The sequence below is a fragment of the Sinocyclocheilus anshuiensis genome, unplaced genomic scaffold, assembly GCF_001515605.1.
Source record: "Sinocyclocheilus anshuiensis isolate Anshui unplaced genomic scaffold, SAMN03320099.WGS_v1.1 scaffold860, whole genome shotgun sequence".
NCBI classification, from domain to species: Eukaryota; Metazoa; Chordata; class Actinopteri; order Cypriniformes; family Cyprinidae; genus Sinocyclocheilus; species Sinocyclocheilus anshuiensis.
Window position 1 is genome coordinate 689625 of NW_015548288.1, and position 14660 is coordinate 704284.

At 39.8% G+C, this 14660-nt stretch overlaps 1 pseudogene; it reads right to left on the reverse strand.

The window, feature by feature from the left end:
* Positions 1 to 14660, reverse strand: part of LOC107655921 (androgen receptor-like) — a 97360-nt pseudogene that overhangs the window by 51811 nt on the left and 30889 nt on the right.

Genomic DNA, 14660 nt, shown 5'->3' on the forward strand with positions numbered 1-14660 from the left:
CTTTCCCCGCCAGCGTTTTAAAAAAAAAGTTGCCAGCCACCGCCAGCATTTTTGATGAAATTTGACAGCCCTCAGAATATTTTCTGCTATGAATATATGAACATATTATATATCAAAACAAAGAAACGAGCCTCTGCTTTAAAAAAAAAAAACTATTTTATTCTATCTTCATGTGTTCATGTTTTATCACCACTTGAATGCAGATAGGTTTCATCAGAAATACAACATTTTGGACAAAAAACTAAGAAGAATGCATTTTTATCAAAGTAGTGCATTTTCAAGCAAAATACATTCAGATGTTATATTCTTTCACCTGTAAATAATTATATAAGCAATTGAAATTGCATTCAATAAACAGAACAAACAGACACACACACACACATACATACATATGTTCTTCAGCTTTCAGATGATGTATACATCTCAATTTCGCTTTTTTTATCAATTTTAAATGATAAATCCCCTTATGACTGGTTTTGTGGTCCAGGGTCACATATACATAGGCCTACATACATACTGTACACACACACACACACACACACACATATATAAATATATATATATATATATATATATATATATATGTACATAGATCACGCACACACATACATATACATATTCAGATCGACGGGTTATCGGTCTATCCACGACATAACTAGAGATGTTTCTGTGTCTGTAAAGGCATCTCCCTCACTGACTACTTCATCCCGATCAGATTCAAAACGGTCAAAACATGATCTAATGATGATCTACATTTTCTCTGATCTTTCTGTTTATGCCGATCATCTTGTATTCGCACCCGGAAGACCCGGAAGTCTCGTAACTCATTCAGGACATGCGCTAGGGATTTCCTTACCGTAATACACCTAGAACACGGATTGCTGTAAAATCTCGTCTTTGGCGGGGAAGCGTTGTCTCTTAATTGACGAGATATCTCTTCAATTGCGGGGAAAGAGTTAAGAAAGGGTGTGGCTATCTAGGACATCTTGTTCCAGGTGTGATGATGAACATGGCCCTTATTTTGTTTGATAAAAACAAGTTCCCTATCAAAAGCTACTCTCGATGCTGCATTTCAATAACGCATATGAGAACATTCTTTGTTCGACCGGTTGTGAAGCACGTGTGTCAAACACGCCAAGAATTGGCTTAAATAACCTTGGTGGGTGACGTCATTGGATTATGTGCACCTGAGTGGTTATAAATAGACATGAAACGGACACACCTTCAGGTTTCTTTGTCTTCAGAGACTGCATTGTGTGTGTGTGAATTATGTTTAGCATTTGTGCTGTTAAAAAAGAAGAAAGAGATCATGTCTGTCAAGAGATGCTTTCCACCTTGTGCACAAGTCATCCCTGACGATGATCCACACGATTACTGTATGGAGTGTCTCTGGGAAGAACACGCAGTTTGTGCCCTCGAGGACGCTGAGTGTGAGCACTGCGAGTCATTGTCTATCGGAGTGATCTGCTCCAGGCTCGCCTTCTTTCAGGAGAGGCGAGCCTCTGCGTCCTCATTGAGATTGTGGGGCTGAGAGGGGCTGAGGGGCAGGCACACCCCTCTCTCACACTCTCTCCAGATCGCGACATCCCTGCGCCCGCTGCTGAAGTGTGCACCGGTGCTTCTTCAGAGCAAGCCGAGGACGTGGGTTCTCTAGTCTCCGACAAGATGGAAATTGAGAGCGCCGCCTCTGAGCGCTCCTCACGTGACGACAAAGCATTTGAGGAGTTACTGTGGTGGTGACTCATGCGAAGGCCAGGCTTAAATTAGACTGGCCACAGGAGCAATAGAACCCCAGACATTCCAAGCTAGACGACAGATTTCTGTCGGGTGCTTGAGGGGAGGGACCCTAACATCAGTCTCTTCCCTTTTCCCCTATTTTTCCCTAAATTCCTATTCTTCTCATGTCTTTGTACCAACAACATAGATTTATTTGACTATCGGGGGTGCTGGGGCGCAAGGGTATTCGGTGATGCCCCAGGTGGAAGAAACGCTTGCTGGCTATCTCTCCCCTGGGAGCTCATTGTCTCTGAAGAAGCCAACGCTCCCTACCAAGCCCTGTAGATTAACATGCTCGCTGATGGCGAAAGCGTTCCAGGCAGTGGGTCAGGCTGGTGTTGCCCTGCATACCATGGCGGTTTTGCAGGCGTACCAGGCTGACCTGCTGAAAGACCTGAACACGGGCAGGAGCGTTAGTGAGGAGGAGTTTTCAGAGCTACGCTGAGCCACGGATTTGTCTCTTCGCGCAACCAAGCAAACGACCCACGCCATCGGCCATTCTATGGCTGCTATGGTTGCCATGGAGAGACATCTGTGGCTCAACCTCATAGGCATCAAAGATAGGGACAAGGTGTTCCTCCATGATGCCCCCGTGTCGCCTTCCGGCCTATTCGGTGACTCCGTAAATACTGTCGTCAGTAGGTTCTGTGAGGCCAAAAGACATGCAGAAGCTTTAGACAAGTTTCTTCCCCGCCATGCTCAGGTGTTCGGGCTGTCGGCCACCCAGCCCCGACCCAGTCTGGTTCCTCTGCAGCGAGAGTCGCAAAAGGAGAGCATAGAGAGTCGTTGGGCCCCCTCGTCGGGACTGGGGAGCAGCTCCCCTCTCTCAGCAGCCCAGTAAGAGGCCGGATCTGAGGACAATCATTTAATCTAAAAAGAAGTCCTGAGGGTCATGCACCCAGGACCTTGGGGGTGTGTCCCCTCAGGGAGGGGTGCAAAACATTCCAACGGACCACTGTACAATCTCCGCCGGCACTAGTGTTTTGGAGAGCAGTGGTCTCCAACGAAATGTTACATTCAGGTTGCCTCCTGCCATGTTTCTGGACACCGAACATCTAGCATCCCCCTAGCAAAGCGAAGTGTCAAAACTAGTGCCCCTTTCAGAAAAACTGGCAGTGTGGAAGGTACTGCCAAATATCTCTCCATGGGTCAAAAGGACTGTAGAGAAAGGCTACAGGATACAATTTGCGCATCTTCCTCCGCATTTCAACGGCGTGGTCTCTACTTCCATGAAACCGGAACAAGTGCATTTGTTGACATAGGAATTACTAGCTCTGGTGGACAAAGGGGCCATAGAACATACTACTACTACTACAACAGCCGGTATTTTCTGGTTCCCAAGAAAGATGGGGAGTTGCGTCCATTTTTAGATCTTTGCGGGTTGAACCGCCACCTCAGAACATACAAGTTCAAAATGCTGACAATCAAAATTATTGTTTCTCAGATCCAATCAGGGGATTGGTTCGTGACGATCGATCTCAAGGATGTATAATTTCACATAGAAATTTTGCCACAACACAAGAAGTTCCTGAGGTTTGCTTTCGGGGGCGAAGCTTACCAGTATCGGGTTCTTCTATTCAGCCTTGCTTTGTCACCCCGCACATACACAAAATTCATGGATGCAGCAGTGGTTCCTCTGCTACTCCAGGGCATCCGCATTTTAAATTCTGTAGATGGCTGGATGATTTTGGCCCAGTCTCAAGAGCTTGAGCTTTGACATCGGGATATTGTCCTAGCTCATCTCGAATCTCTGGTCCAGAGATCAACATATTTGGGGGTTCTATGGGATTCGATCACAATGCGGTCACTGCTGTCTCCTGCACGTGTCGAATCCATTCTAAATACCCTAAAGAATATCAAGCTAGGCCATAAAGTTACTGTCCATTATTTTCAAAGGGTTCTAGGTCTCTTGGCAGCGGCATCCACGGTGATACCTTTGGGCCTCCTGCACATTACAGCGAGGTTTATTCGCCATTTAAGTTGTGGCTCAGAGACAGGGGAATTCATCCAAGGGCCAATCCCTAGAGGCAGATAAGGGTTAAGTACCAGAAGCTTCATACCCTTTCTATGTGGTTCAGACCCCAGTTTCTGACTTTGGGTCCCACTCTAGGCACGTGTTGTCGTCGCAAGATCCCTCACGGGTTGGGGTGCAGTCTTAGATGGCCGTCCAGCCCAATGGATCTGGAGAGGTCATCTTCTAAACTGGCACATCAATTGCCTCGAAATGATGGCTGTATTTCGGGCACTGAAATACTTCCTCCAGCAGTTAAGAGGCTACCATGTCCGACTTGAAAGACTTCACTTACTGTGTCCAGTACGTGCTCTTCGGATTTACGTCCACCGCACTAGTCAGTGGCGTAAGTCGGAGCAGATTTTCATATGCTATGGGGGCCGCAACCGGGGGGAGGCTGCCACTAGACAAACAATGTAACATTGGGTGAGGGTTGCTATTGCCCTAGCATATGAGGTGTGCAGCTTTGCCTCTAGGAGTTAGGGCCCATTCAACCAGGGAGGTTGCATCCTCTAGAGCTGTAGCAAGAGGTGTCCCTTTGCAGCAAGTGTGTGATGCTGCAGGCTGGTCCTCCCGACACACATTTATCAGATTCTATAGTTTCGATGTCCATGCTACTCTGGACTACTCTAAGTCAACATCGCAAAGTCATGTCCGAGACCTCTTCAATGTTTGTGCACACACACTATACAACCTTGAGGGGTCCAGACACTTCCAGTGCAGCAGCGTTGGTATTCTCGTTCCCATAGCAGAGGGTAGTCCGGACTGCTGAGCGAATCATTGGTACAACCCTCCCTTCTCTCCAAGAACTGTACTCATCCAGAGTGAGCAAAATGGCTAGCAAAATCACTCTGGACCCCTCACACCCAATCCATCTCATGAACACCTGACAATAACTGTGGAACACACATTATTTATTCACTCATACGCTTATTTGTCTAACACACATACTCAGTCTACATTTCAATTTGCACATAATATACCTGTACATACAATTGTCGATTTGTATATTTTTATTCCTTATTTACTGGTTCTATTTTTAATTTTTCATTTATTTTTATTTTTTATTATCTGTGTTTTTTTGTTCTGTCACTGTCATTCTGTTACACTGTGGAAGCTTCTGTCACGAAAACAAATTCCTCGTATGTGTAAACATACCTGGCAATAAAGCTCATTCTGATTCTGATTCTGATATGCATTATTGAAATGCAGCATCTCGTTCCCGCTTTTTCAGGGAACAGGGTTACAGTCAAGTAACCCGAGACGCACTTTGCAAATAGTCCGTACAGTCCATAAAGGTGAGCATGGACATTTGGATGCTAGATTGTTGCTTTGAGGCTAGAAGTCTAAAATTGTGTAGTATCTTTACATGTTTTCATATACCTGGTTTTAAAAACTGTTTTCAGGTTAACCATAGACATGTAACGAGTCTGAACTTTGCATTATTTAACCTCTTTTTCTGTGTTTTTAAGCCATCTTCCACTCTCTCTTGCCGTATCTCTCTCACATGGTGTTTTGCCCTCTTTTTCCCCTCCTTCTTTTCGCTCATACACCCAATGACTTTCATCATGTATTCAATTTTCACCCAGACCCCTGACGATCTTACAGAGGGGCAGAGGACCCTGTGACAGTGTGTGCACATGTGTGTGTGTGACAGTAGTGTGAGAGGTGTTGAGATGTTTTTAATATGGCCTCCAGCTGCCAGAGAGGGTCTAGAGGGGCAAAAGTGCCATAATTCAATAATGTGCTGATAACACCCTTTCTCCTCTCTTTATTCTACTCAAAGAAAGACAGCTCTGCTAATCCTCCCCATCCTGACATTTTTTTTCTTTTAGTTCCTTTGGAAATACCTCACATCTCTTACATTTTCTGCCAAACTTTATAATCTCACTTACACACTCTTTCTCGGTTCTATCTCTAACTCCTGTAATTTAGAAGCTGATGGAAGTTGTTACTGATATGACTGATTATAGAATAATATATGCTCTCGTTCCGTCTCCCGTTCAGCATGTGCTCTATAATAACTTCAGATAGGTGCGTTAGAGTCGGCGTCCAATTGAAACTGGATCTCTCCTCTTCATTTATATCCCTCACTGTGCCGCAACCTCCTCGGCAATCAAAGAAAACAACCTCAGTGCGCTGTAATGCTGCCTTATATCAGTCGCCTGAGAAATACAATTATTGCAGGTCATTGTCACCAAGTCAAGAAGTGCACCTGTCTGCTCAGGAACTTACTGCTTGATTAACTGAAAGCCATGCATTACTTCGCAATACAGCACACCTGAGAAATAATTTGGATTAATTTCCTCTCTGATTATTATTCCAGTTTATACATAATTGTATCAATTATGAACAAGCCTATATCGTAAAACTCTGGCTTTACAACAAATACGCCAGTGGATGTTCTAGATAAATAATAGAAATTATATGAAATTTATCAAGGTCAAGGTGCTGCTGTCTATAGCTGCATGAAAAAAAAACAACAGCTAAGTTCTGCCACAGAAACCCTCAACTTCATTTTGACCTCTGTACTTTCTACATTGAATTTCTATATTGAGTAATTTGTCCGCTATTAGTTAAATTTGTGCACTTATAAAAGAACCTCCTGACTCCGAGTTATAACAATAAACTGTTATGTGAATACTGCTGCAATAAAAAAAATCCTGACTGGCAATGAATTGTATCTTATGCACAGCTTACGGAGTTATAAAATACTGTATATAACTCAAAACCTCATATGTATATAACACACACACACACACACACACACACACACACACACGATGTGTGTGATGTAATGACTGCTGCTACCAGCTTTTCCATCACAGGAATAAATTACTATATATATAAAAAAAATTATAATTGAATTTGTAAAAATGACCCCGTTCAAAAGTTTACATACGCTTCATTCTTAATACTGTGTTGTAACCTGGTTACCTGCATGATCCACAGCGGTTTTTTTTTTTTTTGTGATAGGTTCAAACACGCCCCCAAATAGCTACGTCACTGTGTGGGAAGATTTGCATAACACTGCCCAAAAGTATATGCAAAGAAAGAAGGCATAACTTTTATTCTCGCTGTAGTACTGTTGCCACCACCGTCATGACATGGAGACGCTATGTGTTTCGTTGCGAAAGCCAAACTACTTTGTTTGGCCTTCCAAAAAAGGACACAATTAGAAATCAGTGCTTAAGTTTTATTTACAACACTGTTCCAGAACAGTACAACCCAAATATTCGAGTGTGTGCAGCGCATTTTACAGAGGAAAGTTTCCTGAGCCTGGTAAGGGGAGTAACATTTCCGTCACACGCTTGAGGTATTCGGCCAATCACAACGCACTAGATAGCTGGCCAATCAGAGCACACCGCACTTTTCAAAACGTTGAGCTTTGTAAAAATTGAAACATTTCAGAAAGGCGGGGCATAGAGGAGCAACAATAATATACAGTATGTGGATAATAATGTGTTTTTGAACCTAAAACCACGTAAACACATTGCATTACACCAAATACATAAAATAATGTTCTTTTTAGCAACGTCATATGACCCCTTTAAGTCACACACATACATACATGCATACATACATATATATATATTGTCAAAAAAAAAAAAAACAGAAAGACTGTCATAAATTCCTGCAACTGCTTCAGAGTTGCTGTAGGCCTCTTGGGAGCTTCTCAGACCAGTTTCCTTCTGGCTCTTTCATCCAGTTTGAAGCGACATCCTGATCCTGGGAGGGTCTGTGTTGTACTAAATACCTTCCACTTCTTAAAGGGGTCATATGATGTTGCTAAAAAGAACGTTATTTTATGTATTTGGTGTAATGAAATGTGTTTATGCGGTTTAAGGTAAGCGTAAACATAAAACTATGTCTGCATTTGAGATCGGAGAAATGACAAACAACAAGCACTACTCTACACTGATCAAAACTCGCGTTTGAATCATCAGTGGCAAATTCTTTGTAAAAAACGTACTTACAGTCTGTGAGTCAGAACAGCTGGCATCTCCAAAAAGAAAGGAAAACTTGAAATCGCATCATATGACCCCTTCAATAATAGACTTATCTATGCTTCTATGCATGGATAAAGTCTTTTAATTTTTTTTTTGTATCCATCTGACTTGTGTCTGTCCACAACTTTATCCCAGAGATCTTTCGACAGTGACTTGCCACCAATAGTTGATTGTTTGCTTCAGTTGCACTAAAAAGGAAATGGTCCAGGAAAGCTCTTTTCATGCTGAACTAATCAATACGACCACAGCTAATCACAGTTGAAAGTCAAATGGGTTTGTGTGCCATTGAGAAGGTGATTAGCTACACCTGATTGAGTTTACAAGTAATTTTCATCCTTTTTCCAACTCAGTGATTCAGATTTTTTCTCATATGTAGGTGTTATATCTTTCACTTGGATGTTATGAGTTGCACTGAGTAATTATACAGCTGGATAAAACAAAAACTTTGTCCGTCTTAATTTCAGGCTGCAAAGCAACAAATTGTGACCATTTTAAAGGGAGGTGATTCTTTTCATATATATATATATATGTGTGTGTGTGTGAGAGCAATATCACATGAGCAGCAGTGTCACTTTAAAAATGTAATTTAAGAAAATGTCACTTTAGAACTAGTAACGAAGGAACGTTGAGTTGCTTCATTGAAAGCTTATTGTATTACTGTATTAAAAGTTCACTGTATTATGTAGAGTCGAGTAGTATGAGAGAGAGCTGGACTGAGCGAGTGTGATTACCTGCATCTGATACAGCAGTCATTCTTCAGCTCAATCTCATATTCACAATAAAACATTAGTTTGAATGTCTGCTGAGGAAAATTATATCTTTGTCATACTATCCTTTCATCTGATTTCCGATGACAGCGCAGCTCAGTGCATTTGTTGGCTGCGTCTTACAAGGTTTTGTTGAAAGTTAAAAAAATAACTTCCTTGTTTACAACCCGGTTTCAGTGTTTTACAATATAAAAGTCATTAATACTGACTCGCGCATAAAAACAGTCCCTGTGTCCAAAATCACCCCCTATACCCTTAAATAGGGCACTATTTGAGGGGAAAGCCATTTTTAGTGGTGTCCAAAACCTTAATGGACATTATCAAGTGCACTCATTTAATCCCACAATGCACAGCAATAACGAGTGTATAACTTATGTATGCTCAACGGCTAGAGAATACCCATAATGCACTGTGAGAGTCGCATACTGAATGAATTGCCGCATCTCACCAGAAGATGGGGCCCACAGCGGAATCATCCATCCATTAATTTTACAAAGTGCTCGTCCACGGTGTATAGCGTAACATCTGCCATGACACTCGCTGTAAGTAAAACCGCAAGCGGAGTGATATCACTAGAATATCGCACTCATCTTAGCCAATCAGGTTCGAGGACCAGAAAGAACTGTTGTATGTATACAAATATAAACATTTGAACAGGATGATGATGAGCGCATCTTTCATATTTTATTTAAACATCTCATTTATTAATTTAGTACTACTCTTTGGGAAGCTACATAAGACATTATTCCCAGAAGACTAAATAAGTACAATTTACTCCAATGATACTCTTCAAAACGTTTTGCCTTCTTAAGTATCAATGAAGTTGTAATTTTAAAGTTGTAATTTGTACTCAAGCAGTACTAAAGACATAGTCTTTAAATTACAGTTTAATTAGTCTATAAATTCTGGGTTTGAGTCAGATGAAGACAGATTCAGAGTTAATTTAATCTATTCAAAGAATGAGACAGAAAGACTGAAAGAGAATCAGTCATCACAATCATGCTGATTGGAACTCATTACCCAGTGACCTACTGTATACAGTCTCAAACAAACTAAAAAAACGTTATAAAACACTTTTAAAAAGTCCTAATGAAATGAAATGGCCTGTTCTTTGGAATAATCTACAGCATCTGTTCTGAAAAAATTAAATAACTTTTCATGAAGAACAAGTATGCTGTAATTTAAGTGATTAAAGCAGAATGCAATAAACTATGCTTTGATTACTTCTGATCCATTATCCATTGCTGACTGCAAATCACAAGAACATTTATTAAATTAGTGAGAGACAAAGGAGAGAGAGAGAAAGACCTTAAGAGAGGGAGACCTCTTAATGCAGACCAGAAAGATAAACCCTTAATAATTCATCAGCGAGTGTCCTAGAGGGAAAGAGAGATCAAGGAGAAATGCAAACCTGACTGCACTACTTCAATGAAGTTCCCCACAGATGATTTGAAGACAAAGCAGTCTTTAAATGGGCTCAGTTGCTATAGACCTGCATTACCAACTCAATTTATCTACAAATTCAGAGCTTCATACACAAACAGGGTTCAAAATCACCACTCACCAATTGCCATATCCATGTAAACACTGGCTTTGGTGAGTTAAGGCCCGTTCACGATATCTATAAAGATTACTATATTAGTGTCCACACCAACAGATGATATCATCTGTTTATTCTAAGTGCATGCTCGTCTGGCACTCTAAATTCTCGAGCTTGTTATAGCAGGATTGATTCTGATTGGGTGTCAATGTTTTTATCGTTCATTGGCTGGAAAAAATCGTTCTGAAAGTGATTTCAACTATGTAGTTTCTTTTCTGTGCCTTTATCATTATAGTTGTGATGTGGACTATTCCTTAATATTGAGAACGTTTTTTAGAACTATATCTTTATCGTTATCTTTATAGTTATCGTCCTTGGTGTGAACAGGCCTTTACTCTTCAGATGGCTGGCAACTTTATTAGGGATGTCAATGTAATACATGGTTTAAGTGGAAGTCTAAGAATAATTGCCTGACTCATGCTGATGGAAGCACATCCACAGAAATACAATCCATGTCCAAATAAATTTTTTGCAACTTGTGCATCCTGAGTGGAAATTCCATAGTATTTTCCCATACTATGGAAGTCCATTAGGACCAGTAACTGTTTGGTTACCCACGTTCTTCAAAATATCTTTTTATGTTCAGAAGAAAGAAAGAAAGAAAGAAAGAAAGAAAGAAAGAAAGAAAGAAAGAAAGAAAGAAAGAAAGAAAGAAAGAAAGAAAGAAAGAAAGAAAGAAAGAAAGAAAGAAAGAAAGAAAGAAAGAAAGAAAGAAAGAAAGAAAGAAAAAGAAAGAAAGAAACTCATACAGGTTTGGAACAATTTGAGGGTGAGTAAATGATGACAATTTTCATTTTTTGGTGAATTGTTCCTGTATTACTGGATGAACCAGGACCAGTGGAATTTGCTTCCATAACTTAAAAAGACAACCTAGGATGAGATAGCTTGCTCCTTGCAGTGATCGAGGCAGCACACTTCTCATTGCTATGCCTTGCTGTAAAGGAATAGTTCATCCAATGTCATTATTAAAGTGTAAATCAATCTTCTCTGCTGAGGTTATTTTAGGTCATTTTGTGAACAAATTATTCTTTTGAATCAGTTCTTTTCCATGATTGATCTGAGTGACTGTGAGTTTCACAAATCAAACTGAATGATTTGTTCACAAATTTGACAAATTTCACAGATTCAGCTCACAACTGGACGATTCACCGCAGTTCTCTACCCACTGGATGGGAAGAATAGTGATTTAAATTTTGGTCTCTTCCTCACAAAAAGCACATAGAAAATATAGTATGCCTTCAAAAGACTTGGACAAAGGTGCAATACTTCTTTCTTCTTCTTCTTCCGCTCTTGAAGTCTATGGCAGCCCATAGAACTGCTTGCGGAAAAGTTTTGAAATTTGGAACAGATAGAGCACAGTCTCAACATTAACCATAGAAAGTCTGAAGTCTTTAACTCAAACCCTCTAGTGCCACCAACAGCTTAAATTTGCACTCATGTTTATGCTAATAACTTTTGAATGGTAAAGTTTAGATGCAAAATTCTTTTTTTCCATTGATTCATTGGCTCACGCTGAGTCAAATGCATACTGAAATTCTACAGGTCAAGATTTTTTGCAATTTTGAATTATATGTAAAACTTCAGTCCATGCTGGCAAAAATTTATTAAAAACTTTTTGAAAAACCCTACCATTTTCAAATAACGCACAAACAAATTTTACGAAGAGGATGCAAAAATGGACGTGAGGCTATATCTCCACAACGCTTTAGCGTATTCAAACCAGACTTGTGATGTGTTTGAAATGCCATACTATCATACTACTCTTACTATTTCTGTAGTATTCAGTATGTATACTGTGCATAGTGTGCAAATTTTCTGTATGCATGGAATACCCGGATGACCTACTATATTTGCCAGAATCTGCTAAATATAACACAAGTACACTGAAATCAGTACAGAAGCTATGTTTGGAATGGCATACTACCATACAACTCCTACTATATTGCAGTATGCAATGTGTATACTGTGAATAGTATGTGAATTTTCTGTATGCATGGAATCCCCGGATTACCTGCTACATTTGCTAAAAATTGATGCATGCATCTGAAGGCACCGCATAGGATACTGTTTCCCACAATGCAACGCGCTCCATGTGACATTTCATCTTCAAATGCGTGAGTGAACTGGAGGCGGGGGATAGTAATTTTATATGTACTTATATAAATGTTACTGTAAACTACAAACTATTGCTCTGTATCTAAAAACAATATCGTTAGTAGCACATAAATTGTACCTTCATTTCTACGGCACGTTTCCGATCTAGTCAAATGACGTCACCTTTATCTCTATAGTGCTTTATAGCGCTCTATAGTACAGATTGTTTCAAAGATATTAAATAAAAATAATATTTTAATATTTAAATATAATTTTCTTTATTTATTTCAAGTATACATTTGTTTTTTTTCCAGGATTTAGTTAACTATAATAACCCTTTTTGGAATGACATGAGAGTCATTATTTTTATAACCCCTATACAGCACATCACAGTAGATAAGAGAGCACAGAATTTACCTCCCAGGGTCATTCCAGCCTCAAAACATCTCTTCAGACGGCAGGATGGGCAGTTCTTCCTCCTCAGTTTATCTATGGTGCAGTCATTCCTGCTAGCGCAGAGATACTTCTGCTTCCCTAGAAGTAGAAATAGATGGTTTTCAGAAGTTTTAACTTAGTTTGAGTCAGGTGGCAGCCAAAGTAAAGCTCAAGAAAGGACAGAGCTGGACATATCACATTGACACCAAGATAAAACATGGATCAGAATAAAAAAAGAGAACAAACACACACACACAGAGAATGCTCCAATTAGAGGGAGCTGTTAACGTGACAAGCCAGTCTGATAGGTCACAGCCCTCACTCTGATAATCCTGGGGACAGCCAAATGAAAAGTGCAGAGTGAGATTTGAAAAGAGGTTCTACTGTGTGTGTGTGTGTGTGTGTGTGTGTTAATAAGCAATACAGAGCCACCACTGAAGTAACCTACACAACTGCAGTCAGGTCTGACATAAAATTACAATGAGATGTAACTGATATCCACTGCCAGACCTACATACAATTATAACAAGATCTGAGATTAAAACAGAAGTAAAACCTAATAAACTGTAAATCAAGTGTAAAAGCAATGCAATTCACCTCACCACAAGAATCAAAATTTAACATGGAATAATTTACATAAATACTGGGTAACACACTATCATAATCAGATTTTACATAATGCCAAACAAATGTACAAACTGTAATCAGATCTTGCAGGTAATCTTTTTATAAAGCTGAAGAGTGTAATTTTAACTGCTTTGTCTGTGTCCAGGAAACCTGTTTGAAAACAGCGAAACTGGTGATACTAATTTGTGAAAAAAATACATCACCTTTAAACTTATTCAGAAAGACATCTCTAACCTTAAATATCTGTCTACAATTATTCATAAACAACAATAATGAGGCAAGAATAAGACTGCTCCTCTTAGTATATTGTTCCATGTCTCTCTCTGTCTCAATTAACAACTGTTTAAACAGTATAATAGTGTGATATTTCTGTATTTGATTAAACTGAAGTCCATCGTTGGCTGTGAGGCAAGACCTTTTATAACTCCTCTTAACTTTGATAAATTGTTTTGTTCCACAATCTGTGGGTGTTCAAAGCAAAAAGGGCATCACTTTATCAGAAGTGTATATTGTTGTTTCAATTTGAACATTTATTTGCAGGATGAACATGGGTTTACAGTGTAAACATTATTAAATTTTGCACACTTGTATACATCCTAACATTATAATTATTTATTTATAGTGAATATATTTGTATATCGTGTGTATATTCAGTCTATCCTTACACCAAAATTTGACATAATTTACTGATCCTCATGTCATTCCAAACCTGTATGACATACAGCATACTACCATTCAAAAGTTTGGAGTCAGTAAGATTTTTTTAATGTTCTTGAAAGAAGTCTCTTATGCTCAATTGGGGCAGAATTTATTTGATCAAAAATACATTAAAAACAGAAATGTTGAGAAATATTATTACAATTTAAAATAGTTTTCTATTTTAACATTTTAAAATGTAATTTATTTTGTGATGTGAGTCACCTAATGGTTAGAGAGTCAGACTCGTAACCCGAAGGTTGTGGGTTCGAGTCTCAGGTCCGGCAGGGATTGTCAGTGGGGGTGGGGGGTGACTATACAGCACTCCCTTTCACCCTCAATACCACGACTGAGATGAGACCCTTGAGCAAGGCACTGAACTCCCAACTGCTCCCCTGGCGCCGCAGCAATATGGCTGCCCACTGCTCCGGGTGTGTGTTCACTACTGTGTGTGTGTGCACTTGGATGGGTTAAATGCAGAGCACAAATTCTGAGTATGGGTCACCATACTTGGTCACACATCACTTCACTTTCACTTTCAAAGCAAAAATTTCACCCCCGGTTTCACAGACATGTCTTAAGGCTAGTCCCAGATTAAAATGCATGTTTGAGCTGTCTCAACTGAAAATATCTTGCTCTGACAT